The following is a 19,366-nucleotide window of genomic DNA, read 5'->3' as shown; positions in this document are numbered from 1 at the left end:
TAAAGAAGAGCTGCTTCTTTCCTCCTTCCTCTCTCCCACTGTTTTTTGTTTTTTTTAAGTATCATGAAAGATTCATGGATTCTCTCTTATTCAGCACATTACAATCCATGACTATCCTTATTCTTTTTGATGTTCACATTGTCCCACATCCGCCAGTGGGAGCCCTTGCAACCCCGTTCCTGTGTCCCTTTGACATGGCCCCATTAGTCTCTGAACACATCCTTGCTTTATAACAGTTTTTTTTCCCTTTGTCTTTTCCCAGTAGTATAAGATGCAATAGTTATTTTCTATCCATAATTATATCAGAAGCTGAGTATTTCAGGTGTATACCCCATTCATAGCTTAAAAAAAAATGCAATATATTTCTCTAGAAATGGATCTCTGGATCAGAGCCCAGCTACTAATAACCCAAATAAACAGGGACTTCCTGTCCATGAAGAGTACGCCATTAAGAAATATCGAGCTCAGCATTGTTTGTGTGTGAAATGCCTCCTTCTTAACAGGAGAAGAAGGAAGGTGAATTCTACTTGTGATTCAGAATGTAAGAACATTCATCGGACAAGGGTTTTATCATTTATATTGCGTGCCTAGCACCGCATTAAGTGCTATTATAGATATAAAAGGAGGTGCTGTTAAAAAGGCAAAATAAGATGAAACTAATTGAAAAATAGAGGCTTTTATTAAAAGTAAATACACTATGGTGTACTTATTAGTGTTACAGGAATTAATAGGCGAAGAGGGAAGGCAGTGAAGAGTGTGGAGGAATTAGTCTGTTTCTGTGTATTTGTGTAGGCATAGAACAAGACATTTTCTGGTAGAAGACTATTAATGGTGATTATCTTTGGGGAGGGTGACCTGAGGGATAAGAGAGAAGGAAAATTAAGCTTTTAACTTTATGCCCTTCTGTGCTTTTAAAAATTTTATCCCTTGCATATATTACTCTGACAACGAAAAGACTAATGTAAGGTTTTTGTTTTAATTAAAGTATTTGAACTTATGGGAAAAAGGTATCTACACCAACTGAACAAAATGCCTCAAGCCTCATAATGGGTTGGGTCAGGTGATGAGAGTACAGCTGAACATTCAGGCAACAGGAACTTCTGGAAGCCAGCGATCAAAGCAGGCATTGGGCTGGGCGGGCAGCTCTCACCTATAAAACCAGCATCTTGGGAGGCTGAGGCAGGAGGATGGTTTGAACTCAGGAGTTCAAGACTGATTTGGTTTGAATGGCTTTTTGGTTTTGACAAGTTTCAGGTGTATATACGTGTTGTTTGTTTCTCTCCCTTGAATGTAACAACTTATATCGAAGTTAAAGAATCAAACACTCTGAATAATTCAACTTTCATTCATTCACATACAAATGGTCCCAGTTCATCCAAGCGAGCTTTTGAAAAAGAATATTTCATTCCTCCTTGATTTTAAGCAACTTGTCACTTTCCTCCTGTCTCCGAAAGTAACCGTGTGAAATCCAGACCAATAATTTGTTTCATCTGTGCTTAAGTCTTACCTGATTGTGGTGATGATAATATACATCCCAACGTGGGTTATTTTGGGGATAAAATGACTCGGTTTTTTCTCTCTTCTACTCTTGGACCGATATCCTAGAACAAATAGGACAAGTAGGAAAAGGCTTCAATACAATAATGTTGTCTACTCTCTTTCTACCCTGCCCCCAAAATCAACAGTCAGTAGAATACCTTGAAAACAAATGAAGAATAACTGCATGATATATTCAGCTTCAACAGTGGGCTGGAATGTCACGTGACAGGGCTTTCTAAAATGACTGTCAAACACTCAGCTCTCCGCTGTTTATGTCATGATATGGCCATGTCAGGTAACTTCTGTGCTTTCTTAAATGAAACCTTTAAATACTTGATGTAGTTTTTAAAAGTTTTTCCATGAACGGCTTTCAAAACTACCACAGTCTATTTGCAGTGATAGTTATTGTAATGTGTTTCTTAAAAAATTTTAAGTTTTTAATGCATTACCAAAGCTGAGGTAAATACAAACACAGAACAGCATATTCTTCAGGTTAGCTCTTCATGGCACTTGCTATTCTCATGTGTCAGAATTTATTTTTATTGAAATATGAGTTATAATTACAGTTTTATATAAGTTTATAATTTAAAAAAAACACTAAAATTATCCATCTAGCCATTCAGTATACTCGTTTGCTTAATCTCAATTTCTTCCATAATTTGTAGTTTCATTTGAGAATTTTTTAGTGAATTATATGTGAAGCTCAATCACAGTACCATATTTTCTAAAAAAGAAACTAAAAGGATATAAACTTGCATTTGTGGCCAGGCGCGGTGGCTCATGCCTGTAATTCCAGCACTTTGGGAGGCAGAGGCAGGTAGATCACCTGAGGTCAGGAGTTCGAGACCACTCTAGCCAACACGGTGATACCCCGTCTCTAGTATAATTACAAAAATCTGTTGGGCGTGGTGGTGTGCATCTCTAGTCCCAGCTACTCGGGAGGCTGAGGCAGGAGAATCATTTGAACCTGGGAGGTGGAGGCTGCAGTGAGCCGAGATCGCACCACTGCACTCCAGCCTGGGCAACAGAGTGAGATTCTGTCTCAAAAAAAAATTTTTTAAATAGGAAAAAAGATAAACTTGCATTTGTTACAAGTTTCTTGGGAAATTGGGTTATGTCATATCTAAAAATGAATCTCCTGGAATTCAGTAATTGCATCTACTGATTAGTTTAGCATTGACACAAAACTAGAGAAAAACAAATTAGAACAAGGACAGTTGCGTAACTAATCTGCAAAAACTGAAAGAACACTTAAAGCTGCTGTGCCTTTTTTATGATATTGCATTACAGTTCTTTGAAAAATAAACACAGATATACACTTGTGTCCATGCTAGAGCAATTGATAAATTGCTATAACAGGTAGGAACAATAAGTGACAATTTGAATGGGAAATTAAGGCCAACTGATTGAAACTGGGAATATGTTGTAACTTTTATTTCTCCATTTTCTCAACTAGTAACAAAGAAAATGTTTCTAATTGTATGCTTACAAAGAATTCAGCATGCTAGGAGGAAAGATATAATATTCAAAAGTACTGCATTAAAATGTTTAATTTACAATTTTGAAAGCTTCTATAAAACATAGTAACTTTTTTTTTCTCTTGGTACTAGTAAATTTTGTTTTGTTTTTTTTTTTTTTTTTGAGACATAGTCTCACTCTGTCGCCCAGGCTAGAGTGTGGTGGTGCAATCTCGGCTCACTGCAACCTCTGGCTCACTGCACCCTCCGCCTCCCAGGTTCAAGCGATTCTCCTGCCTCAGCCTCCTGAGTAGCTGGGATCACAGGTGTGTACCACCACGCCCAGCTAATTTTTAAATTTTTGGTAGAGACTGGGTTTCACCATATTGGCCAGGCTGGTCTCAAACTCCTGACCTCAAGTGATCAGCCTGCCTGGGCCTCCCAAAGTGCTGGGATTACAGGCATGAGCTGCCGCACCCAGCCAAGATGGATTTTTATATACTGAAGATATCATCTACCCAGAATCCACATAAACAAAGGGAACATTACTGACACTCCAGAAACACCTAGAATTTTTTTGCAGTCACTATACTCCACCACCAATCAGCGCTATCCTGACTTCTGAAATAGGTTGGTTTTTCTGTTTTTTTCCCTTCTATAAAAGGAATCTCATACAGTGGTGCTGTCTTTATACATTATCTAGATGGAATCTGATCACTCTTGCTCATTATTATTTGTGAGATTCATCCATATTGCTGCATGTAGATGTGGACAGTTCATCCTGAGAGCTGTATGTTTTTTCATGGTGTGAATAAAGCACAATGTATTCATTCTTTTTACTATTGCTGGGCATTTGGGGGGTTTCCAATTTTGGGCTAGTGTGAATAGTGCCAATGTGAACTTTCAGATACTTATCTTTAGTGAGCTGTCATTCTAGGAATGGAATTGCTAGATCATAGATTTTGCATATGTGTCCAGCTGTAGAAAATACTACCGAGCAGTTGTCCAAAGTGGTTATGCCAAAATGCATTCCCATCAGCAACATGTATTCTAGCTTTTCTACATCCTTTCTAATACTTGGTATTTCCTGTATTGTTTTTAACAATTCTAGTGGATATGGTGGTTTTAATTTAAATTTCTCTAGTGAGATGATTGCCTTTTCATGTATTTATAGATGACAGCATATTCCATGTTTATAGATTAGAATACTCAATGTTATAAAGTTGTTAATGTTCCCCAAATATATAAATTTAATGCAGTCCTAGGCTGGGCACAGTGGCTCATGCTGTAATCCTGGCACTTTGGGAGGCCGAGGATCACCTGAGATCAGGAGTTTGAGACCAGCCTAGCCAACATGGTGAAACCCAGTTTCTACTAAAAATACAAAAATTAGCCAGGCATGGTGGTGCATGCCTGTAATCTCAGCTACTCGGGAGGCTGAGGCAGGAGAATAGCTTGAACCCAGGAGGCAGAAGTTGCAGTGAGCCAAGATCGTTTCACTCTAGCCTGGGTGATAGTGAGACTCTGTCTCAAAAAAAAAAAAAAATTAATGCAGTCCTGGGACTAGCAGATTTTCTTTTACAGAAACTGAGATGCTCATTCAAAAATTCACATGAAAATGGAAATGGCCAAGAACAGCCAAGGAATTCTTAAAAAAAAAAAAAAAAGTTGGAATGCTTCTGCCACCAGATGCCAAGCCTGTTCTAAAGCTCTGGTAATGAAGGTAGTGTGGCGTTGGTGCGAGGCTAGGCAAACTGATCGGTGAAACAGAATAGCCTGCGGAAAGAAACCCACTTTTATACAGTCACTGATCATGTCAAAGGTGGTGTGCAGTGCAGTGGGCATGGCACGGCCTTGTCAATAAATGGATTTAGCCAATTGGATTGCTATTTGAAGGGAAAGATGTCTTGACCCCTTCCTCATACCATACGTGAAATGGATTGTAGATTTAAATGGGAATGGTGAAACAATGAAGTGTTGGAGGAAACAAAAAACACCTTTGTAAACTTGGAGCAGGCAAAGACTTCTTAAACAGGACACAGAAGAGTGAACCATAAAAGGAAAAAAATAATACATTGGACCATATTAAAATTATGGTATCAGAGGCACTATTATTGAGAGAATGAAACAGTACAATGAAAAGGAAGAAAACATATGAAAAATTTATATCCACAATATATAAAGAATCCTACAAATCGATTTTTTTAAGGCTGAAAACCAACTTTTAAAAATAGGTAAAGACTTGAATGTTCACTTTACAAAAGGCCATATCCAGATAGCCAATTAACATACAAGGATTCCATCTTTTATTGTTATCAGTTTTCCTTTCGTCTAATGAGAGAATATGTATGTAATTCAACTATTCAAATACTCTATACTAATGACGTTCTTAAAGAGTATGTTTATAAAGCATTGGCATTGTGTATGATTGCATTAAAATACAACGTCCTTTAAATATTACTGTTTAGGCTCATGATGTTTTGGTGCCATAGACATATAACCATACAGAATCTAAAGGATGCAACAGCAGGAAACACCAGATGGCTTCAGAGATACTTACAACCCTTTGAAAAAAGTTTTTCCATTACCATGAAATGTGAGCAAACAGATCTCCCCTGCCACTTGCCTCCTGTCTTTCTCTTTCTCTCTCTCTCTCTCTCTCTCTCTCTCTCTCTGTCGCTCCATCTCTGAGCTGTAGACATCACATCCCTGACCCAGGGCCACATCAGGCTCACTGTCGAGGGTCAGTAGTGTCATCCTTCGGGAAACACTGAAGGGACATATGAGGAGCAATGATGAAGTAAGGAGGCCTCTTGTGTGCTCTGCCTGGAGACTTAGTGGGATTTTTTAAAATAAGGTAAATGAAATGGGTGTAAAATTGACACAAAGACCAAGTTAAAACATTCTGCTCTGATACATACTGGTTGAAATCATCTAGCGAGCTTTAGAAACTAGCAATGCCTGAGGCCAAGAGTGTAGCCCGGTGATTCTGCAGTGCAGGCAGGGTTGAAAGCCTTGGTGGTGCTCAGTCCTCTCATAGTGAAAGCTGAAATGCCATGGTCACCCTCCTGAGCAACCCTGTTAGGCTACATGACTTGTGTTGTGGCTGGGTTGGGGAGGAGTTCTTTTTACACTTTTTTTCTGGGGGTTGTTGTAAATCCTGGGAATGAGTAACAGAAAGTGGTAAGAGTGTCTTTTCATGAATATGCTCACAGATTTCCTAAAGAGATAGACTTCCCTCCCTTCCTAATCACTCCTTGAGAACCTCGCTGAAGATAATGGGCACCCAGTGTTATCTCAGCAGAGAGAGCTCTTGCAAACAAGAAAGGCCTAGATCGTTCATGTGTCCCTTCGTCTTTCCTTCTCCTCAGCCCTACTACACTGATTAGGAGTTCATGAGCGTAACGCAAGTATGTCAATACTGTGAAAGCACAGGGCTCCAACAGCCTCCTCCAATGGGAAATGTAGTGGTAGGAGCTGTTTTAATTTTTATTTCTTAAATGCTATTGTGAATACAGATATACTGTCATGAAAATACATCTCTGAAATATTTACATGTTTCATACAGCCCTTTGCAACTGCTTTCTTCAGCAGTTAAAATCTTACTCTCCTCTTCAGTAACAAAAAAATAATAGGTATATTTTAATATTTTGTACTATACTGCTTTGATTTCATAAGTTATTCCAAATGCTAACCAGTAAGGCTCTACTCATCTAATAAACTATTTAAGGTTGTCATATGTTCAAGAAAACAGGTTATATAGATCAATTTGAAGACAATGCAATAGAAAAGTCTAAATAAATAAAAACTTTTAAAGATAGATCCTACTAATTTATCGTTTAGCTAATAGGTTTTTGCATTTCTTATATTTTTCTGTTTCTTTACCTATCTTTTCTGCCAGCCAAAGAGCAAACAGTAAATAAAATTTTCATCTACAACCTCCAACCTGGTTCTAATTCTTAACATAGTTTTTCATTCACTAGTTCAGAATATTGTTATTTAATTTTAAAAATCTAAGTTTATATATCATTAATATAAGGTGGAATATTTTCATAATTCTGTAACTTAGCAATTTCTTCTTCTAGTTTTAGATATTCCACATATGTAGTATTATCAATGTAGGGTCTCAGCATTTTCTATAGTTTGGAACAAGACCATATTCTTAATTTGTCTAGTGGGAAAAGGAAAGCTGAAGTCCAGAGCAGTTAGACTGTGACTGACTTTCTATATTGTTAACATAGGGTACAGAAAATGGAATGCCATTTTTCTGGTCTAAATCATTTGCTCCCCTTCACATATTTGGAGCTTTTCCATGTCTATAAATGGCCAGTTGACTTAGAGGCATAGGGAAGGAGAGCATCTCGTGGTCAGTGAAGGCCTGCAGAACCGTGCACTGAGCAGGTGCCTTTCCACCTTACCTGGTGTATTAGTTCATTTTCATAATAAAGACATGCCCAAGACTGAGTAACTTCTAAGAAAAAGAGGTTTAATGCACTCACAGTTCCACATTGCTGGGGGGGTCTCATAATCATGGCAGAAGGCAAAGGAGGGAACAAAGGCACATCTCACATGGCAGCAGGCAAGAGAGCATGTGCAGGGGAACTCCTTTAAAAAACAGCCTTGGTGGTGCTCAGTCCTTTAATATCCTTTAAATCTGATATTATAAAAATATCAGATTTTGTGAGACTTAGTCACTACCACAAGAACAGCACGGAAAAGACCCGCCCCCATGATTCAATTACCTCCCACCAGGTCCCTCCCACCACACGTGGGAATTCAAGATGAGATTTGGGTGGGGAAACAGCCAAACCATATCTCTTGGGTTGAGACCCATGCCTGATGCATGATGCATCAGCCTTCTGCTCTCCACTTCTCAGCTGAGCATGTGGAGGGTCCGAGAGGCTAGTAACCAATCCAAGGGAGTTGAACCCAGGTTTACCAAACTCTGAAATTCTACCAGTTTGCTACTACTCCAGGAGCTTAGCATCCACTGGGAAGAAGGGAATGGTACACACACAAATAGACACAGCTGAAGAAAAGGGCCATTTACTGTTATGAGTTACACAAATAGCAGTCACCAAGCTAATGGAGTCCAGAGAAATAAGACCTCACTTCCGGATGGGTGATCCTGGAACTGCTTCTGCATTGAAAAGATCAGCCGTAAGCTGAAGTTTTAAAAAGAGAAGGGATTTCAGGAAGCAAAAAACTAAAATGGAAGAAAAACATCCCAGGAAAAAGTGATGGCTTCAAATGAGAAAGGCATAGACAAGGGAAGACGAGGATGTGAGAAAATAAAGCAGATTCCAAGCCAGTGCACATGTGTCAAGAGGGCAGAGCTGTGTTTGATAGAAGCCAAAGTCAATGTTCATATGCTTTTTGAGGTTAAAGGAAGTATCAAGAACTGTGAACTGAGGAAGTCCCATAAAACTTCCCAGAATGTGATTCGAGGTAGATTGTAAAAGATAGGTATGAATTGTAAGGAAAGGTCTTGAACAGAATGTCAAGATTGGAAGACCCAAGACCTAAGGTGTGCTCGCCCAGTGGGAGGCTAGAGGACAGGTTTTGTCTGGAGAGAGCTTGAGATGGGCTTGGATAGTAGCCATGTAGGCGGTAAAGGACCGCTAAAAATACTTTTGTTCAAAAGCTACTCTCACCAGGGTCACCAGTGGCCTCTTTGTTGTAAATACAATGAATAAATTAAAATAAGTCCTTTCCATCCCTTCTTCTGCATGATCACTCTCAGCTTCTGATAATGCATTGACCAGTTTCTCTGGAAAATCCTGCTGCACTGGTTTTTGAAACACCCCTCTCTCCTGGCTTCCCTCTTACTATGACTCAGTCCCCTCCATAGCCCCTTCTAGGCTTGTCCCTTTGTCCCAGCATTGCATAATCTGGCCCTGTCCTCTACTCATCTTCATCTTCTCCTGAGTGGGGATGACACCCACATACGTGTCTGGGGCCCACCCCCCTGCCAGGACCCCATGGGGACCATCCTACCTGCCTAGTATACAGTTCCTTTGGAAGAGTACGATCGCTGCTGTCACTCTGGCCCCCTCCAGCCCAGCTTTCTCCCAGACACAGATCTGGTCCTGCCTTTCCCTGAAATCCATGGCTTTAGCATGCAGTGGCATTAGAATTTCCATGATCCCACCTCCCCCATGTGGCCCAGCCGAGGTCCACCTTCAGAACCTGCCTGCATGATGAGGGGGCCAAGGTTGCCTTCTCACCCACATTTCAGTACAATTATGAACCTTTAAAATACTCCCTCTCAGACTGCTAGGCATGTTGCCCCTGGAAATCTTTGTTTCTTCCAGATTTGACCCTCTTCCAGCCTGGCAAAGGCAATGGCTGCCACTCTAGATTTCTGCTTGACAGACATGACCTCAAGACCTGCAGACTTGACCAGGCATGGTGGCTCACACCTCTAATCCCAACACTTTGGGAGGCCAAGGTGGAAGGATTGCTTGAGGCCAGGAGTTTGAGACCAGCCTGGGCAACATAGTGGGACCCTCTACAAAAAAGTAAAACATTAGTCGGGCATGGTGGTGCATGCCTGTAGTCCCAGCTACTTGGGAGGCTGAAGTGGGAGAATCTCTTGAGCCCAAGAGTTTGAGGCTGCAGAAAGCTATTATTGCACCACTGCACTCCAGCCTGTGTGACAAAGCAAGACCCTGTCTTTAAAAAAAAAAAAAAAAAAACCTGCAGACCAGAGAAATAAACCTGCAGACCAGAGAAATAAACCTGCCATAGCCAATTTATCTCACTCTGTGTGTGGCAAGGACTTTGGAAAAGAATGTTATCATTAATCGTGGTTTGTGACAGTGCATTCAGTGTAAATTTTTATTGCCAAGAATACTTGCCCAAGGTTTTTCAGTTCCTGTTTGTTTATGCTTCTTGAAATACTTTGAAACACTGCTTAATTACTCTTATATCGGTATAGAGATATATGTACATATATGAAGACATATAAGTGTATATGCATGCATACTGTGAACATACATGCATGCATTCACATGCATGCATGAATGTACACACACGCACAGACATATACATTATACATTTGGGTGGTGGGAGCTATTTTTCTTTCTTTTTTTCTTTTCTTCTTTTTTTCCTTCTCTCTGATCCTGTCCCCATAGCAAACAGAGTGTGTGGTTTGTGTTGTTGTTGCCTTGGCGTTTCGGGCCAGCCCCCCTGTCAAATCCTGCATCCTCTTTTCATTAGACCTCCTGGATGGCAGCAGGGCCTGCCGACAGTGCAGAGGCAGCTGCTGGCCGGCTGGGGTGTTCTCACTGCAGTCTGCGCCTACAGGCTTGATTAAAATCCAATTCATGTTACCCTACTCTGGCTCAGGCACTGTTAAAATTGAGAGATATATTCAATTTTAAGCAAGAACAAACGAAATCTGTCTTGTAAAGAAAAGTAGGAACAGCCTCTTGTGGCATTTCTTTAAATGGACTAATATGTTGATCTCGGAGAAACTGGGAGCCATCTTTCGTGTTTTCATTATTAAGCCAGGTAAAATGAAAATCAAATCTCACTCCCAAATGCCACCTCTGGGAATTCTCTGTTGTTTCTGTTTTAAAGTAACCTACATGATTCCTTCTGTCATTAAGGCATACTGTTGAAAATGTAAGATTTCAGTCTTCTTTTTTTTTTTTAGTTTTAGATACTGTTTAGGTACTTCCTGTTTGCAGGGCTCATGCAAAGAACATTTCATAATGTTCACTGGTTGTGAATATCTAATTGTATGAGAAATAATTGCTGTGGATCTTACTTCACAAATAAACGACAATCCGAACCTGGCAATAACCTACCAATTATCAGAGTACTGCATCATAGTCCGTCGCAGATACCTAAGTCCTTATTTATTTACATGTTTGTTTTTAAGTGAAATTATGTGTCATAAAATGTAGGCATTAAATGGTAACTTTCGCCACACTGGGCTATTCCTGATGATCTAGGGAAAATACTTTTTTGCATTGAGTGCTTTCGCTTAGTAACTCTTATAAAGGAGCAAATATTCATATGATTGTAAGAGAACAGAAGAATGCTTTCTTCTTTCTTTTGCTAGGTTCACTAACTCACTGACCTTGTAGCTCAGTGCTGTTTATCTGACTCGAAGGGGAAAATTCTGGAAAGTGGGCTTAGCATTGCCCTATTCTTATTTACCAGGAAAAACTCAAAAGGCCAGAGGGGTGTGTGTTTATTTTTCTCTTAAAAAGGTGGAATTGGGCTAAAGCGAGAGCTTCAGGGGGGATCTTGTGACATTCCCATCATGTCTGTTGTGATTTGAAAGCTTTGCAGGTTCGTGAGCAGCTGCAGAGCTGCGCCTGGGAAGTCAGGACTGCCTTGCAGTACAGATTCTCACCCGTACTCTCCTATCCGTCTTCCCCCGTCACCACCCCTCCCTGAAGAACAGCTGGGTGTTTCTGTTTCTGGTTTTAGCACCAAACAGATTATAGGAGATCTGGATTTCGGTTGCATAAAACAAATGTGAGACAGGGCATTATTCTAATGACATCTAGAGCATGAGGCAGCTCAGCAAGGAGCCTCCGCAGGTCACCCAACCAGACTCGAAGTCCTTCAAGATGCACGGGCAGCCCCGGCCATTCCACATGTGCACCATTGCTTTGCTTTTTATTTCTTTGCCCCTCTATCCTGGCTTCTGCCCCCAACTTATTCTTTCTGCTACCAGTGGATTGGCTGCCACTGTGTTCTGGAATGCTGTGATGAGTTCAGTATAGCAAATGCACAGGCACGCTCTTGCACACACACATACCATGGGTTCCTGCCCCAGCCACTCCAAAGACCTGGACCATTAGCAGGCACCTGTGGTCCCAGCACCTCTCCTAGGACCCAGGGGCTCTCCACCTGAAGCACAGTGCCTTGCTGGAAGGAGCCGCCTCTTGGCCACTCTGCAGAAAAAGGGGCTGTGAGCCTCAGCGTCATGAATGGCTGCCTTGCATGTTGAGCTTAGGCTGTATCTTTGGAACACAGTCTTCCTCTTCAGAGCTAACTTCGTTTCATCATCCTGGATTTGATAAGGGTTATTCATTCTAGCTCTTTGCCTCCTATTTTGGCAAACACTCCAGAAGACAGATGATACCATCCTATTGAAAAAATGACTGTTGAATAACAGATTATAAATCTGTGTGTTTCCTCTGGAGAACTGTGTGTGAAATGAGAACATTGGGTTTGTCCAGCCTGCCTCCAAACATATCTCAAGATGTTTCTCTCTGCCTGTTGTCCTTAGCCATAGGAGACAACTAATGTGTATTTCACAGGGATCATGTATAATACTTTGGAACATACACAATTCCGAGAGGTGTAACATACCAAAGACCTTTGCTTTGCTTAATGCCTTAAACTTTCCTAAGTGCTCCTCCGTACATTAGCATGTGAGCCTTCAAAGTAGCTGGGAGAGGCTATCCATATGTTTTGCTGCCAAGAAAAACAGGCCCAACACTTTACAACAGAATAATGGCAGGACCAGTGTGAGAATCCTGGTTTTCTGGTAGGCTGGTTCCCTGACATCCTGGTTCAGCAACGTATCATCCTTAAAAGATATATAAATGTTGGCATGACTACCCAGCCTTTCCAACACCCACAGCCGGTGAAACCCAGTTACTGAAAAATGATGGAATGTACCAGCATCAGTAATTTCCTTCTGTGTATATGATCTCAGTGGCTGAGGAATTGCCTAGAAGCCTAGTAAAGACGGACTCTGAAAACTGTCCTGTTTCTGTAGTAGTATTTATTAGTAATCCATCTCAGCCGGGCTCAGAGGCTCACACCTGTAATCCCACCACATTGGGAGGCCAAGGCAGGCAGATCACTTGAGGCCAGGAGTTCAAGACCAGCCTGGCCAACATGGTGAAACCCCCGTCTCTACTAAAAATACAAAAATTATCCAGGCGGTGGCGCATGCCTGTAATCCCAGCTACTCAGGAGGCTGAAGCAGTAGAATTGCTTGAACCCGGGAGACAGAGTTTGCAGTGAGCCAAGATCACACCACTGCACTCCAACCTGGGCAACAGAGCAAGACTCTATCTCAAAAAAATAATAATAATAAAAGATCCGTCTCACAGTAGGCAGGGTAGGGGACTCAGTAATTCTGTACAGAAAAGAAGCAGTGCTTCTGTGTCACTCTTGCTCCGTCTATCCATCCCATCCACCATCCTGTTAGAATGGCATTGTTTATTAAAAGTCCCAGGCTTGGGGTGAGGAGACCTGAACCCTGATGCCCCCCTCTGACACTGTGTAATTTGGGTGAAGTTACTGCACCTTTGTGAATCCGCCTTTCTTTTTTATTTTTTTTTATTTTTATTTTTTTGAGACGGAGTCTCGCTGTGTTGCCCAGGCTGGAGTGCAGTAGCGCAATCTCGGCTCACTGCAAGCTCCACCTCCCAGGTTCACGCCATTCTCCTGCCTCAGCCTCCCAAGTAGCTGGGACTACAGGCGCGTGACACCACGCCCAGCTAATTCTTTTGTGTGTTTTTAGTACAGACAGGGTTTCACCGTGTTCGTCAGGATGGTCTTGATCTCCTGACCTCATGATGTGCCCACCTCGGCCTCCCAAAGTCCTGGGATTACAGGCTTGAGCCACCGCGCCCTGCCGAATCCGCCTTTCTTTTTAATCTGTATGAGGTGTTGGGTTGTCTTCTGATGTTTCCATCTGTGTGCTGTGTGATCGTAGATCCTGCATGCCACTCTGTCCAGCACGTGATCCCTTTTGCAACCTCCTTTCTCACCTACCCTGGGGCTTGGGAGCTGGAGATGGGGGAATAGGGGTGGTCAGTGAAATACTAAAAATCAGACTCCTATAGACCCAGTTTGCAGGTGTTATATGGAGTTCCTTCTACTGTTTCATTCTACTGCATTACATTTTTATGTTAACTTAATAGGCTAATATTTTATGAACTTGTAAGATTGAATATATGGAATGAAATCAATGTTTCTGATAATTACTTGATGGGGTGGGGAGTTTCAGGAGAAAGTCATTTAAAACCTCCAGACTGATATTGATTAAAATTAGTGGCTTAAAGATTTAGAATATCTAATTTATAGGGTTTTTTTCTTGGTTGACTCTATAACTTAGGTAAAAAAATGTTTCCGTAGCTTTTATGATAACATTTAGCAGGTAATTTTCTTTACTAGATTTAGGGAAGAGCCAGCAATTTACAATCAGAGCATTCCATATGTCCCTGTTTAGGGCGTTTCAGGGTTTATTGCTGCAATTTAGCATTTTTATCTGGGATGTTCAACTTCTAAGGGACGGGCTCTCTGTTTGCTGTTTTAGAATTATTAGAGTCTTTCATTGTATCTGTCTGTATTCACAGCATATATGGTCATTTCATTTGAGTGTTCATGAACAGCCCTCAATATATCAGTAATTACTTTATGTGTCGAGCACCATCCAACAGTGGTTGCCAGTTCTGACTACACATCAGGATGTATTTTTGAAGACTTACAGAGGTGATTTTGTTGAGCACCACTGTTGAAAACCACAGGTTTTCCAAGAGTGTCCGTGTGTATTTCACATGGCTTTACTCGTCAGGAGGTACTGGTGATTGCCTCTTTTACAAAAGAGGAAACTGAGGCTCTGGAAGGTTCTGTGAGTTGCCCCCGGTCGCACCGAACAGCAGCACTTCATCAAGTGAGTTTCCAGATGTCCAGCTTCTCTCCTCCCAGCTGGGCAGGCACAAGAGACTTGCTGTGTTATGACCTGGTGTCTTAGTTGTGTTTAAGATTAGCAAGGGCGCCTGGTGTGGTGGTTCACACTTGTAATCCCAGCACTTTTGGAGGCTGATGTGGGCGGGTCACTTGAGGTCAGGAGTTTGACAGCAACCTGGCCACCATGGCAAAACACCATCTCTCCTAAAATATAAAAATTAGCCAGGCGTGTTGGTGCACACCTGTAATCCCAGCTACTCAGGAGGCTGAGGCACGAGAATTGCTGGAACCCAGGAGGCAGAGGCAGAGCTGAGATCACACGACTGCACTCCAGCCTGAACGACAGAACAAGACCCTCTCTCACACACAAAAAATAATAATAAGATTACCAATGGTTCAACAGAAACAAAACCAACAGCCTAGTGTATTGTGACAGTCATGGGACACAGAGGCAGAATTAGGTACGTACTGCCTTCATTTAAGGAACCTGCAAGCCCAGCGGCCTTAAGTATGCTACTAAGGATATAGTACTAGTTGTCACATAAATAAAATTCTAAATCCTATCATTAAATAAGCCACCCTTTATGCCTTTCTCATCTGGCAGCAAGTTTGTCAGCACAGGGCAGTGGGTAAAGAGTTGCCATCTGCTGCGTGTTTCCGTTCGCCCCATGACCTAGCCTGGAATTCCTACCAGCCAACAACAGAGGAGGCCCAAGAGGAAGGCTTTCCCCAGAAACATGCAGTCCCATCCCCTGGAAACCGTTCCATGAGCACATTAGCTTAGCTGATTATGAGAGCAGCTAGGCATCAGCTCAGGCACTGAGTAAAGCAGACCTTTGTAATGGGGCTGAGGGAGGAAGCGTGTAGAACAGAGGGGAACAGCCAGGTCGGAGACAGACACGCAGCTGGGGCTGCCTCACTTCTCCGTTTGCCTCCACCAGCCATGCCTTCTGACTGGACATTTTCACCAAAGAAGATACGATGGGGTATCGTTTTTAAAAACATATTAGAAGGATGGCAGATTATTAAAAGCCAGCTCTCGCTCCCTATTTAATCTAGTACGTCATGCCGGCACTGGAGGTAGTACATGTGTGTCGTTCATTGTTTGTGGGTGTTTCCCCAAGTGACATAGTTGTAAGGGAGGTACCGCTTTCCTAGGAAATGCTTTTGGCATCACATACTTGCCTGCAGCTGATCAGGGAAGCAGCTTGACAGGGCAGGAGAAGCACAGAGCTGACTCTGCCGCTCTCACTGGCATGCTAACCATGGGCAAGCTGTTTAGCTTCTCAGCGTCATGTTGCTCCTCATCTATAGAATGAAATTGGGTCAGTGATTTTTCTCTAAGGTCCTTTCCAGTTCCCATACTTAGTGGTTCCAGTGATACATATTGACAAGAATATGGTATCATTCTTTTATTCATTCATCAGATATGCGTGAATCACCCAGTCTGGGAGCTTGCTAGATGCTGTGAGCAATTGCAGCAGTGAATCCCACAAAGATCCTGCTTTCCTGGAGCCTGTCATCCAGCCAGGGAGACAAAATGGGGGCACACAGGATTCTCCCAGAAAGCAAAATGTGAAAAATACTGGTAGAAAAGAACAAGGAAAAAATTATCTTCTATTTGTTAAGCCTCCCTCTGTGCCCTAAAGACTCTATTTGATAATTTATGGACTTTTAATTTAATTATGACAGTAATCCGGTGAGGTGGATTTTATTATCCCACTTTATAGATAAGGAATCAAACATTCAGAGAATAAATAATCTGCCCCTAGTCATGCAGCTAGTAAATTGAGCCAGGATTTCGGAACAAGCCTTTCTGATTTGAAAGCCCATCCCTTCTCCATTAGAACATGCTGCCTCCTGATAAAATGCTCGGAGAATTGATACAGGAGATAGCATATGCCACCGAGGGCAGGATAAGCATTTTCTGGTAGAGGTTTGCTCAAGGACCGAGAAGTGGGTGGAATTGGCACGTGTGACTGGGGAGAGGATTTCCTGGAGGCAACAACTGTGAAGGAGTCGGGGCAAACCCAGTGAAAGGGAGATGGGCCAGGCAGAGACTTCAGAAGTTATTTAAAAGGCATTTTGGAGGCCGGGTGCAGTGGCTCATGCCTGTAATCCCAGCACTGTGGGAGGCCGAGGCAGGCAGATCATGAGGTCAACAGATAGAGACCATCCTGGCCAACATGGTGAAAACCCGTCTCTACTAAAAATACAAAAAATTAGCTGGGCATGGTGGCACGCATCTGTAGTCCCAGCTACTCGGGAGGCTGAGGCAGGAGGATCCCTTGAATCCAGGAGGTGGAGGTTGCAGTGAGCCAAGATCGTGCCACTGCAATCCAGCCTAGTGACAGAGCAAGACTCCGTTGCAAAAAAAAAAAAAAAAACAAAAAACAAACAAAAGGCATTTTGGAGCCCCTGAAGATTTGGAGTAAGAGGTTAAATAAGTAAAGGTCACCTCTAGCCATGCCATGAGAGTACTAGTGTAGACACTGATTAAATAAGCTGATAGGGGCTTGAATTGAAGATTAAAAGTCAGGAAGGGAGAAAAGAAGACATGGAAGAGAATGCTATACCATTCTCATAAAGGCTGTGTCATCAGAAATAGCAAACTCAAACTCAGGAACAGGAGCCAACCTTAGAAACACATTGAGGACTCTGATTTTAGTGACTCTAAGCTGCAAGAGATTGCTTCAGCTGTAGTTCTACAACTCAAGATAGTAGTCAGAGCCTGAGCATGCAGCAGTTACACGCTTGCAGGGGAGAGCTGGAGGCTCGATTGAGAATTAGTAAATGCATGACACTCTGCTGCTCACAGAACATGTGCACATTTGCTATCTCAGATGCTTTTCAAGGTGGCCAAAGGAGAGACCACAAAGAAAGAATAATTATGTTAATAGCTAACAATTAGTGAGGGCCTACTGTGTACTAGGCACTGTGCTCAGGATTTTGCATACCTCAGACCTCACCTCCCTATGAGGTGTCATTATTGTATCCCATTTTCATAGAAAGTACCTGAAACCAGGGTATCCATGGTCACAGAACTAATACATGGCCAAGCTGGGACTTGAACCCAGGTCTGATGGCCTAAGGTCCCCAGCCTTGGTTAAACAGAGAAGGAAAGGAGGTGCAACAATAGGGGAAAATCAGACTCCAAAAGAAGAAAAAATTGCAAGGAGGGCAGATACGGTTAGTTTCTCTGTTTATTCGTTTGCCATTAGAAACTTTGAGAATAAAAGTCCAGAATGTAGTTGCTTAAAATAATGTACACCTGGTTCACCACTGTTAATGATCACCTGCCTTCTACAAAGCTTACATATTGAGCTTTTATGGGACAGATGGGCTGCGGTGCATTACTGCCTCTTAATACCCTGCTTTACTATAGCCTGAAACAAGGGTGGCTGTCTGAATGTCAGCGAGGACTTGGGGATGCCAGAGGCATGCTGCTGTGTTCATCTGCTTCTGTGCATAAAGATTTAACATTTGACGTTTGCCCTTTGTTACATTTATCCTAGAGTTTCTTAACATTATTTTAAAGTGATGGATGTTTGGCTCGTAGGAAATCATTCAGAGGTGTAACAAACGTAGGACCATGATGAACTAGTAAGACGACATGTTCTGGGAATGGCTTGCACCTGCCTGTTGTGCATATGTGTGTCCATGTGTGGACAGGCATGCTTTTAAGTGGAATTGTGTATCTGATGTTTATGTATCTAAATAACGTATATATAATTTGGTCCAGATTTTCTATTACCTCATAGTTTTATTATTCCAATGAGAACTTTATAAGAAGCCCTCTGATATCCTCATCTGCACAGCAGTCAGGGACTTCAGGGTTCCTCTTCCCACCCCCGCCCCCAGAAGACATACCAAGATTTTCAGATTAATGCTTCCCCTAATTCTAGAGTATTTTGGAGAATATCTGTCTGGAGAAGCAATAAGGATCAGTGGTTTGAGCTACGACTTTGAAAGCAGACATGTAAAGAGGTTTGAATCCCAGCTTTACGACATGCTATCTGACCTCGGTTAACCACTGAAAATCTCCCTAGCCTCAGTTTCAGTGTCTGAGATAATGAGCCCGACACCATCCTTGATATCTGTGTCCTGGGGACCTGGAGGAATTAATGAGCTGATGCCATAAAATACCGATCCTGGGTTGAAGGGCCTCTCCTGTGAGGTCTTTCTGTTGCAGTGCGTCTTTGTTAGCAGGCTTTTCCCACGTGTCGGGGCTTCTTTCAGGCCCTCATTTTAGTGTTATCACCACATTAGTGCCTATTTCACTTATTTTTGAAAACCTGAAAATATCACACATACTGATGGAAATTTCACTGAATATTAATGAACACTCAGAACTGTACCTGCAACAGAAAGCGATATTGGCTAAATATTACTCATCCAATCATTTATCTGAAATATGGTGTCATTTTGCAATCCTAAAAATATAATAACTGATGTGAAATTTCAGGTTTAAAGTACGGTTTTAAAATATCAAGCAAGCGTCATGTCAAAAATGAAATTTTATTAAAGGAGCTATTCTAGACAATTAAGAAATGAAAACTTAGAGTTCTAGGGGAAAAATTAAGAACCACGTTTAATTTTATACTTGGAAGCGCACTACAAATGACAAGGTAATTTTTATGTGTATATTTATAGATTTAATTAGCAGTTATTCCATTATATCTTTCATATAACTATAA

The 19,366-nt window shown here is 41.8% G+C and overlaps 1 protein-coding gene across 3 annotated transcripts in view; it reads left to right on the top strand.

Moving 5' to 3' along the window:
• LYRM4 (LYR motif containing 4) overlaps positions 1-19,366 on the top strand; it is a 148,930-nt gene that overhangs the window by 89,316 nt on the left and 40,248 nt on the right. The gene's annotated exons all lie outside the window — the stretch shown is intronic.

This window comes from Gorilla gorilla, chromosome 5, assembly GCF_029281585.2.
Source record: "Gorilla gorilla gorilla isolate KB3781 chromosome 5, NHGRI_mGorGor1-v2.1_pri, whole genome shotgun sequence".
Taxonomy (NCBI): domain Eukaryota; kingdom Metazoa; phylum Chordata; class Mammalia; order Primates; family Hominidae; genus Gorilla; species Gorilla gorilla.
Note: the sequence above shows the minus strand (reverse complement) of the source record. Positions and strands in the feature narration are given on the sequence as shown.